Source organism: Triticum aestivum, chromosome 7D (assembly GCF_018294505.1).
Source record: "Triticum aestivum cultivar Chinese Spring chromosome 7D, IWGSC CS RefSeq v2.1, whole genome shotgun sequence".
NCBI lineage: Eukaryota > Viridiplantae > Streptophyta > Magnoliopsida > Poales > Poaceae > Triticum > Triticum aestivum.
Genome location: NC_057814.1, coordinates 447,864,060 through 447,874,052, shown reverse-complemented (window position 1 = coordinate 447,874,052; position 9,993 = coordinate 447,864,060). Strand labels below are relative to the sequence as shown.

The 9,993-nt window shown below is 42.8% G+C and overlaps 1 long non-coding RNA gene across 8 annotated transcripts; it reads left to right on the top strand.

Moving 5' to 3' along the window:
- Positions 1 to 1,025: 1,025 nt before the first annotated feature.
- On the top strand, positions 1,026 to 8,147 carry LOC123164145 (uncharacterized). Of its 8 annotated transcripts, XR_006482186.1 has the most exons (5): positions 1,026 to 1,615; positions 1,953 to 2,866; positions 2,970 to 3,073; positions 3,177 to 6,467; positions 6,567 to 8,147. It is a non-coding gene; the product is annotated as an uncharacterized lncRNA (long non-coding RNA). The 8 variants fall into 8 exon arrangements; XR_006482183.1 differs by having other exon boundaries at positions 1,953 to 3,073; XR_006482185.1 differs by having other exon boundaries at positions 1,027 to 1,615; positions 1,953 to 2,049; positions 2,794 to 6,467.
- The last annotated feature ends 1,846 nt before the right edge of the window (positions 8,148 to 9,993 follow it).

Sequence of the window (9,993 nt, the reverse complement as noted above, 5' to 3'; positions counted from 1 at the left end):
TTAGAGCATCTCCAATAGACGGTCTAAATGTAAAAATACCTAATTTTTGGACCGTGTGGGACAAAAAACGCTGCTCCAACAGACGGTCCATATGTAAAAAAAATTTGGACCGCGGCCTGCTCGTGATGTAAAATACAACACCTCGCGGTGCAAATTTACATCACGAGATGCATCTGGTCCAAATTCGGCGACCGCCCGCCAACGCCCAACCGCCACTTCATTTCATTTCACAGTCGCGCCTGTCCGCCCGCCCGAACACCAGTCGGCCGGAATCCGCCGCCGCCACCGTCTCCGCCACCGCCCCAAATCGCCGCCCCGCCCTCCGCCGCCCTTGCCCCCGTCGCCTCCCTCGCCGGAAGCCGTCTCGCAGCCGCCCGGGCGCCGCCGAATCGGGAGGCAGCCGCGGTGGGATTCGGCGCCTCCGGCGGTCTGGCTGCCCATGTAGGCCTCCGCCCGCCGCTGCTCGCTGGCCCGCCCCGTTGCCACCGCCTCCCGGCCCCGCCGCCGCCCCGCACTGACCCTGTCCAGCCGAGCTGCCGTCGCTGCTGGCCCGTGCAGCGTGCCTGTGCCGTTGCTCGTGGTGTTCGCGTCGGCTGCTGCCCGCCTCTGTCGCTGCTGGCCGGCAAAGGAGCACGTACAGGGGAGCTCGGGCTCCGGCCATGGCGACCACGAACGAGCACGGGAGCGGTGGCAAACGACACCGATCGAAGGGGAAAAATAGGGGGATTGGGAGAGGAGCTCATCACGGGGAGGATGGCACGCTCGTGGAGGTCGGGGAGAGCTTGATGGCAACGGATTTGACGAAGGCGGCCGACGTCCCGAGGTTGAAGAAGACGATCAAGGCAATTTTACATCTTCATTTTGGATCATCTGTTAGAGTTGTTCTTTTGGACCATCAATTTGGATCATCTGTTGAAGTTGAACTTTTTTCGGAGCTCCAAAATGTACTTTTTGACGGTCCAAATTTTACATCTTCGGTTTTGAACCGCAAAATTTTGAACCATTAGAGATGCTCTTAGTCCACCGGAGAATGAAATACCGTCCAAGAGAGTATCTCCTCTTTCCCCCAATCCACTGCTTCCTCTTTCCCCGCACCTCCCCCAATCCCCGCCTCCTCTCCTCCTCCCCAATCCGTCGCCTCTCGCCACCCTCGCCAGCTCCTGCCGCTCGTGAAGGGGAGAAGAGGAGATGCGGCGGAGAAGGAGTCCTAGGTGGCGGCTCGAGCGGAGGAGCGTGTCCTCGATCCCGAATTGGCAGGAGGAGAGGAGAAGCATCCGCGGCGCGGCCTCAGTCCGGCCTCGGCAGGAGGAGCTTGAGCCGAGGAGAGCGGTGGCCTCGATCCGGACTCAGTAGGAGGTGGGGAGCAGCAACTGCGCCAGCTGGCGCTCCCCTCGTCGCGACACTTGCAGCAAGCTGTCGAGCAATGGTGGACGGGAGAGGGTCACGACGGCGGCATCGTCCCTGCAGGAGAGAGAGAAGATGAGGGAGAGAGAGAAGGAAGGAGAGGAGGGACAAAGAGAAGACAGTGGAGAGGGAGGTGCAGCGCCAGGAGAAGAGTACTGTGGGGAGCAGTCTTCTGGAGGTGCATCTGGTCCATGCCAACCAGCTTTCCTCGGTGAGTATTCCACTGCACGCCTTCCGGTTAATCCGGAGAAGAGCAATTATCACCACGACCACACATGTTCTTAGCATGGCTTGGGTTCGTCTTTACCTGTACTTGCAGGAAGGTAGACCAATACGTGATCTGATTTTTTCTTGTTTATACCGGTAGAAAAAATTGTGGTGGTGATGATTGATATAAGTATTATGATTGGTTGTATGGAAATAGGGCTTTACCTCTGGAGATGTGGGTAGTGATGTTCTCTGCGCTCTCATGTTTTATAATTTCCCCCCTTTGACACCCTCCTATCTGAAATATTTGTCTTACCAATTTGATGTTGGTTCACATGCAGGTTCAGAAAGTAGCACCATGCATGATGACTGTTGATGATCTCTGGATTGCAAGACATTGCTTTTGTGTTTCATGAGATATATGGTCGTTCTCAAAAGGTAGATCTATTACATATTGATTCAAAATGGCATAGTTGTGCTCTTGCAAGAACACCTGATGTGTTGTTTAATATATTTTATATTTCATTACAAATGAAGAACTTTCGGAGGCTCTTGCTTATTTTCTTCGGGAATAATAGGGTGTCTTTGGTATCATTGTAAACTTTGCAAGCTGCACTATGGACCATAGTTTCACTTTTATTAGGTTCTTGAGATATGTTATTTGCACGGAGCACATCTTGATTTCTTCAGTTGCAATTGTTTTGTCCATTTCCCTTTTGCCTTCTTGATTTGCTCAACATGCTCATTGTGAAAGGCTGAGAGTTTATCCATCTTTCAGTATTCGCCGGATTTGATGATGTGCGCCTTCTTCCTATATCAGCCAAGACTGAACAAAAATGTGCACGGCCATCTTGCTTGAAGATTGCAGCACACACATATTGCTTGGCAGACTAACATAACTAGGAGCTTCTAATTGGAGCCTTCAAGCAATAGTGTTGTTAATATATTATGTTACTAGAGTATTAGAATAACTTCCCCATATATGTGTTTATATGATTTTCTGACATTTAATGCAAAAATATTGATAGCTAGGCACTGTACTGTGCATAAACCAAATTTTCAGTTTATCTTTCGTAGTTGCAGCAGTTTTTCTGTACCAATAGCGCGACATTGCACTACTCTTCACTTTCACAGGCCATGGAAAAATAAATAACTTGGCAACGAATACCCTATTGTCTACAGTTATAATTATGTGTGCACTTTGGATCTATTGGATGTCTGAATGTATTGCTAATCGACATTTACTGATGCAAAGGTATGTTCTATTTGTAATATGAAATGATTCTTATTTGTACCTCTAGCAGTCCTTCTCATATTTTCTATTTGTAATATGAAATGATTCTTATTTGTACGTCCAGGCCTCCAGCAGTCTTCTATCGCTCCTTTTAGAACTAATGACGTAAAAAATGTGGTCTGGAGTCTGGTCGTGTTTGAACAAAGTCGGTCAGAATGAGATCCAGAAGTATTTTTCGAGTTTATTATATTAATTTTTCCAGTATAGTGATTATTTATTTGTTCACACAGTACATAGTACCACCGGCCGCTAACTACATTTTTTTTTGCAGATTTTGCAGGGACGTAGATATATATGGTGATGTTTCACTACGATCCTCAAGTGTTTTAGTTCGTGTTTAGGAGGATCACATTTTGACCAATGACTCAAATTTGTTTTTCTCACTGGTCCAGTATACTCAAGAACCTGAATATTGTGTTTGCTTTGAGTTATTGACAATTCCTTGGTTTTTGCAACTCAAGAGTTGACGATGGCCTTCCTTTGGTGCGTGTAGTGAATGAATTTGCTTCTAATTCAGGCCTTGGTTGATATTGCTCGGCGGCTGGATCTGCCATGGAGTGGCTACCACGGGCCAACCAGAGTTGGGTGCCCCTGTTTCCGATCTCGAGGCGGCGAGATTAGAGTCTACTTAATTATGTATCATTTGGTCCTTCCTTTGGCTATTAATCTATTGTGGTCTGCTTTTTCAAGCTCACACAACAGCCCTAGCTTATTTGGCAGCAAGTTTGCCAAACGCATATTCTTGGGCGTAGCTGCTGCTGCCTAACAAAGCACTAGCTTTGCTACCACAGACGGCCCAAAGCTGGCTGTTTCTGGTGTAGCTGCAGCTGAAAAATTTATATTGAATTAAATTTGGTATAGATAGCTGCAGCTGAAAAATCAAGCTTAAGTTGCTGAACTTATATAGCTTGTTGTGTAATGCATCTTGATACCATACATGTAAATTAATTTAGAAATTGTGTTGCTCCAAGATAATTTTTTATTTGAAAGCATTACCAACATAGGCATGAGATTACCTTCACACACGGAAAAAGTTATTTTGTGACCTAAAGATATGATTTATGGACCTACCTCAATATCTCAGGAGTTGTCCTTTCCTTGTTAACCTTGTACACTTGACATGACCCATCAGTTTGAGGTAGAGACAATGAAAGAACAGGTATGCTTCCTTTCCTTGTTAACCTTGTACACTTGTCAATGCCTCATTTCTAAATAAAGTCTAAAATCAACTTTTTATTGTTCATTGCCCACCACTTGAAATCGGCGTTGACAGCAGAAGGACAAAGCAAGAGAAGGAACTTCGTCGACCCAGCCATGAGCAACGGATGCTCTGACGAGTCGATGGGGACCGTCATGAAGATCTGCCTGCGGTGTCTGACCAAGGAGCCAACACTGAGGCCGTTACTCGAGGACGTGATGTGGAACCAGCAGTTTGCAGCCCTGGTGCAGGATGACTGGAGCAGCGAGAAGTCCCCGCTCTCGTCATTGTAGATCCGTGCACAATCCGCAGAGTACTGACCTCTAGGCAGGTATGTGTCTTTTACATGCAGTTTGCCACTCGCACATCTAAATTCCTACTTTGGAATGATGATCAGAAATTGTAACTAGGGTCTGAGTTCTGAAATGACATGTTGTGTCCATGTTCTTGGGCATCTTGCAGCCTGAGAAAAAATATTGTCAAGCATTACCATTATGATCCTCCATCGATCATCATTGCTGAAGGAAAACGTATTAGACATGGTATTTTCAAGCTAAGTGTACCAGCAGCCGATGCTGGACCTCATGATGCATATAGTTTGCATATTTCTCTTCATCCACTTTTCCTTATTTTTCTGTTCGCTCATTTCTTCTAGCGTATTTCTATCAGTATTTTTCAGTTGAAGGATAGATGCTCTAATTACCAAACGAATGTGCAGGCAACACCCATTTGATTAGTTATATGTTATATCCATGTAGGCTATGTTTGATAGCATAGTATTGTAAAAACAAAATAATTTTAAAACTACAGTATTTTCTCCTATAGGTACAAGATACCATGGTAATAATATACCAGAGTATTTTGGAGTATTGGGAATAATGCAAACCTGTTTCACTAGAGCTTATATGTAAAGTAAATTAGCAGCTGGCCGTTTGTTAACAATCGCAGACAGGCATGTACCCCGCTTGCTGTCTATTGCGAACTGAACAACTATGCACAAGAGCCAGCCCCAGCCGCAGGCACAAACTTGAATGGCAGTATGCATTAAACGGCCATGCACAAAGCTAGCTTATACAGAGGAGTTGAACAAGGTTGAGCTGCTGCTCAATATGGCCTGGAACGGTAGGCCGTCTTCTGCATCGTCATTGCACGCACCACGGGAACGTCTTGGCCTTATCTGATCTCTAGCGAGTAGAGTGACTTATTTTCACAATACCTGATTCTGATCATCGGTAATGACCTTCTCCTATTTCTAAGTGATATGTGACTCTGATCAACTTTATGAAGTCATGTTCATCTGGTATTTCGTATTTACTTCTATAGGCTGCTATGATGAATCTTACACTGCACTTGCTTACAATGTCTTCCTCTTTTTTGTAGGCAACCTCAAATGTCTATTATTCTAAAAAAAATTGTTATTTAACAAACAACGCTTACTTAAGATGTCTTCCTCTTTGTTGTTAGTCCACCATGATGCAAAAGGTTAAGGTCCCAACAAAAGTAATTCTCGATGCTATGATGCAATAACTTAGACATGAAGTCATTTTCGATGCCGATGTGCTAATATGATCAAAGGTGTCTGTATGATGCATCTCTACCTATGTACCTTGCCTGATAAAAGCAATGTAAATAAGCTATCGTAAATTGATCTTATGCCTCTCTTATAACAATATGTATTGATTGTATCTAAATATTTTGATGTGCATAGTTTGAATGCTCACTCTTTGTGTCTTTGCTACTATAGCTTGATTTATAAAACCAATGTAAGATTCATCATAGCTATTATCAAGTGATCTCATTACTTCCTTTTAGTCTATCAAGGCATCATGTAATGGAATATAAGTATCTATTAAGTTGATTCTAAATCAGTAACATATACACAGTTTGAATAGTTGGCTCGCTCTCGCTTTTTGCGCCATGGGCTATGATGGCTTGCTTCTGTTAGGCAGGTACCAGTGTGGTTCTTACGTTTAGTCTCCATGATTAATCTCCTGTGTTAGTTAAATAAGATATGAAGCTCTGTCTTATAGCTTCACCTTAAAAATCTGTCTCCTTTTCGAACTGTACTCTCATCATGTATAAGTATTGAATTCATCGTGCTGTGCTAATACAATGTAATTTATCTATGTTGTATGTTTGCTTTTACCCACTGAGAAACTTCCTTTCAGTACCATCGCTATGCACCTGCATTAACTTACTTTATTCTTCCGAGACTAAATCAGTGCGCACAATCATTTGGTGTTCTAGCTCATCTCTACTTGCTTCTCAGCCAGTCAAAAGCAAACCTATTTCCTTATCGATTCACTCTCACTAAAGATAATCTTATGGAGAAAAGCAAATGCTGGCCCTTCGACCTACCAACAGGTACATAAATTTACTGATGCTATACCAGATACCATTTAAATAACCACACATATATGCTTATCTTTGTGGTCTTCTAACAGTTTTTTATTTTTACTATAGCCGATCAGTTGAGCACTTGGATGATAACAAAGAAGTACTTGTTCACTGACCTTTCTTCTTCACAAGGTTTTATAAGCAGAGTTGAGCACAAGACGAGAGAAATTGCATAGCTATTCACACACTATATATTAGCACGGTGTGATGGAATGCCTGCAGACAAGCACCAGGTGGCACCACTCATTTCAAAACATCTGCGCATAGGATATCAACCACAGTTGTACCCTCCACATGGAAAGCCAGGCCAGTTAGTGCTGGATTTGATGCATGGCCCTGCCACAGCTTATGCACGCGCTGTCCTGTCCACTGGAGTAACCATGACGCTCGACAAAACTGAAGTTCTTCGTTACCCTGTAAATGATGTTGGCATTCCAGAGGAGGAAATGATGTATGATTTTCTGATTGAAGAAAGGAAGGCAATAGTGATAGAACATCTAAAGATAAAGATCTATGGAATGCCTTTACATCTTTGGACCATAAGGGCAATCGAGCGTGCACTGCAGCCACATTGCATTATTGAGCATGTTAGCCCAGCCAATCTCAACTTCCGCAAGCTTCAATCGATAAGTTGCACAGCTTGGGCTATCAGAACTCCTGTGCAATTTCCATGGTACATACTCATTCATGTCTACAGCAAATATGACAAAGGAAAAAAAATCAAATCAGTGGCCATAGAATGAGACATTTTGTATTGGTGTCGACAGAATTAACATTCAAGAGCATCATCACAAATCTCTTGAAAAACCACACAGGAGAGTGCCTCCTTTCTTACAGGCACTCAAGAGAGGAATAGTTTCTCATTCATATTTAAGTGAGGTTGATATACCAGCTGACCAAATGCAGATCTTAGAATCATCATTCCTCCTGACATCTTGTAATGAGGGGAAGATGATGACAGAAGATGAGTTAACACGGTGCCTCCAGCAAATGCAGATTCGATGCCCAAGAAATATCATAGCCAAGCAAATTGACAAGTTCAAATTCCTTATATTTTTCAGAGGGCCAGTAACTACAACTTTGTTTCACACGTTATCTACTGACATTGCTGGGGTGCAACTACCATTTGGTACGTTCTTGGTAAAAAAATGGACCACGTCTGCTGGTGCGACCTCTTCTGTCCTCTCTCAGAGAAACGACATACGGATTACAGGCCTACCAACTGAGTTTTACAGCCAGGCCATAATCGAAGACATATTGGGCCCTCACTGCATGCTAGAGAACAACAGCCAACATGTTGGTGATTCCCCTGATGTTTTCTTCTACGACTGTGCCATATGGACAGATGAAAACAGAGATATTCCAGAGATCATATCTATTTGGGTTGCTCCAGATGGGTTAGTAGTGGAACCGTCGCCTGTTAAAGGTCTTCAGGTGCCTCTGGAGCTGTATCATGCAAGAATTTTCAGCTAATGACGCCCTACTCTGAAGACTAAAATCACAGTTCCAAGATATCTAAATAGAATGTGCAGTTTCCGTTGTTTAAGTATTTCTGTAAACAAGTCTAAGGCATACTACTATCTGTACTCTTGCCTGTGTTACAGTCCTCTGCTTATTAACTACTACTTCTGCCTCACCTATCCTTCATACTTTTGCATTCCAGTTATACAATCTTCAGAAATATCTTCTTGAAGATGATACTCCTTCATCTACCATTGTTAGCCTTTCTCTTTAACTAAGTGATTTACTTTAGAAAATAAATGTTGTGTTGTTCCTATGCAAATGCACTGTATTAGGTTCTTCGGTTGTTAGCTCCAGACCCTTCTTACATAATTAGTGATAGCGCTGCTGTGTTCCTGCTGCAATGTTTCATACAGATGCAGGCTAAGTAGAACCACTTGGTTTCTTTAATCTTCCATTTAATTCCAGTTCACAACAAAATTACATACTGAGAAAGTAGATTATTTTCCACAGGTAACTTCACAGTTATCATCTGCATTCTCAAAGCCTTTGCATAATTTCTGATCCGACGGAAGCCAAATAGGAAATCATGTATTCACTGTTTTCTTGCTGCTCTTTGTTAGATTCATAACAGACTCGAAAATATGATGCATGTTATATGCAATGGATCCAGTATACATTCCAAGCGTTTTCAGAGAAATAACTCGGAATGTAGCTCAAATTGTATTACACAAGGACAATCACACATACACTCAGTCTATGCATGAATATTTTGATACACACTCTAACAGTACTTCCCTTGCTCTCGCCCCTTGCGCCATTGGTGCAACAGGTCATCTAGTATTATAGTTCATCACAAAGTTCTAGTAGCTTGGTGATAGTGACTAGAGAACTACGTCAATCACTATTTCATCTAGTATTATAGTTCATCACAAAGTTCTAGTAGCTTGGTGATAGTGACTAGAGAACTATGTCAATCACTATCTTATCTGAAAGATTAACTCCCATTTGATTCAAGTGATTGTAGTACCCAGACATTCTGAGCACATGCTCACTGGTTGAGCTATTCTCCTCCATTTTGTAGGCAAAGTACTTGTCAGAGGTCTCATACCTCTTGACACGGGCATGAGTCTGAAATACCGATTTCAGCTCTTGGAACATCTCATATGCTCCATTGCGTTCAAAACGTTTTTGAAGTCCCAGTTCTAAGCCGTAAAGCATGGCGCACTAAACTATCAAGTAGTCATCATATCGAGCTTACCAAACGTTCATAACGTCCACATCTGCTCCTGAAATTGGTCTGTCACCTAGCGGTGCATCAAGAACATAATTCTTCTATGCAGCAATGAAGATAATCCTTATATCATGGACCCAGTCCGCATCGTTGCTACTATCATCTTTCAACTTATTTTTCTCTAGGAACATATCAAAAATAAATAGGGAGCTACATCGCGAGCTCTTGATCTACAACATAATTTGTGAATACTATCAGGACTAAGTTCATGATAAATTAAGTTTAATTAGTCAAATTATTTAAGAACTCCCACTTAAATAGACATCCCTCAAGTCATCTAAGTGATACGTGATCCAAATCAACTAACCCATGTCCGATCATCACGTGAGATGGGGTAGTCATCAATGGTGAACATCTCTATGTTGATCATATCTACTATATGATTCATGTTCGACCTTTCGGTCTCCGGTGTTCTGAGGCCATGTCTGTACATGCTAGGCTCGTGAAGTTTAACCCAAGTATTCCGCATGTGCAAAACTGTTTTGCACCCGTTGTATGTGAACGTAGAGTCTATCACACCCGATCATCACATGTTGTCTCAACACGACGAACTGCCGCAACGTTGCATAGTCAGGAAGAACAGTTATACCTTGAAATTTAGTTAAGAGATCATCTTATAGTGCTACCGCTGTACTAAGCAAAATAAGATGCATAAAAGATAAACATCACATGCAATCAAAATATGTGACATGATATGGCCATCATCATCTTGTGCTTTTGATCTCCATCTCCAAAGCA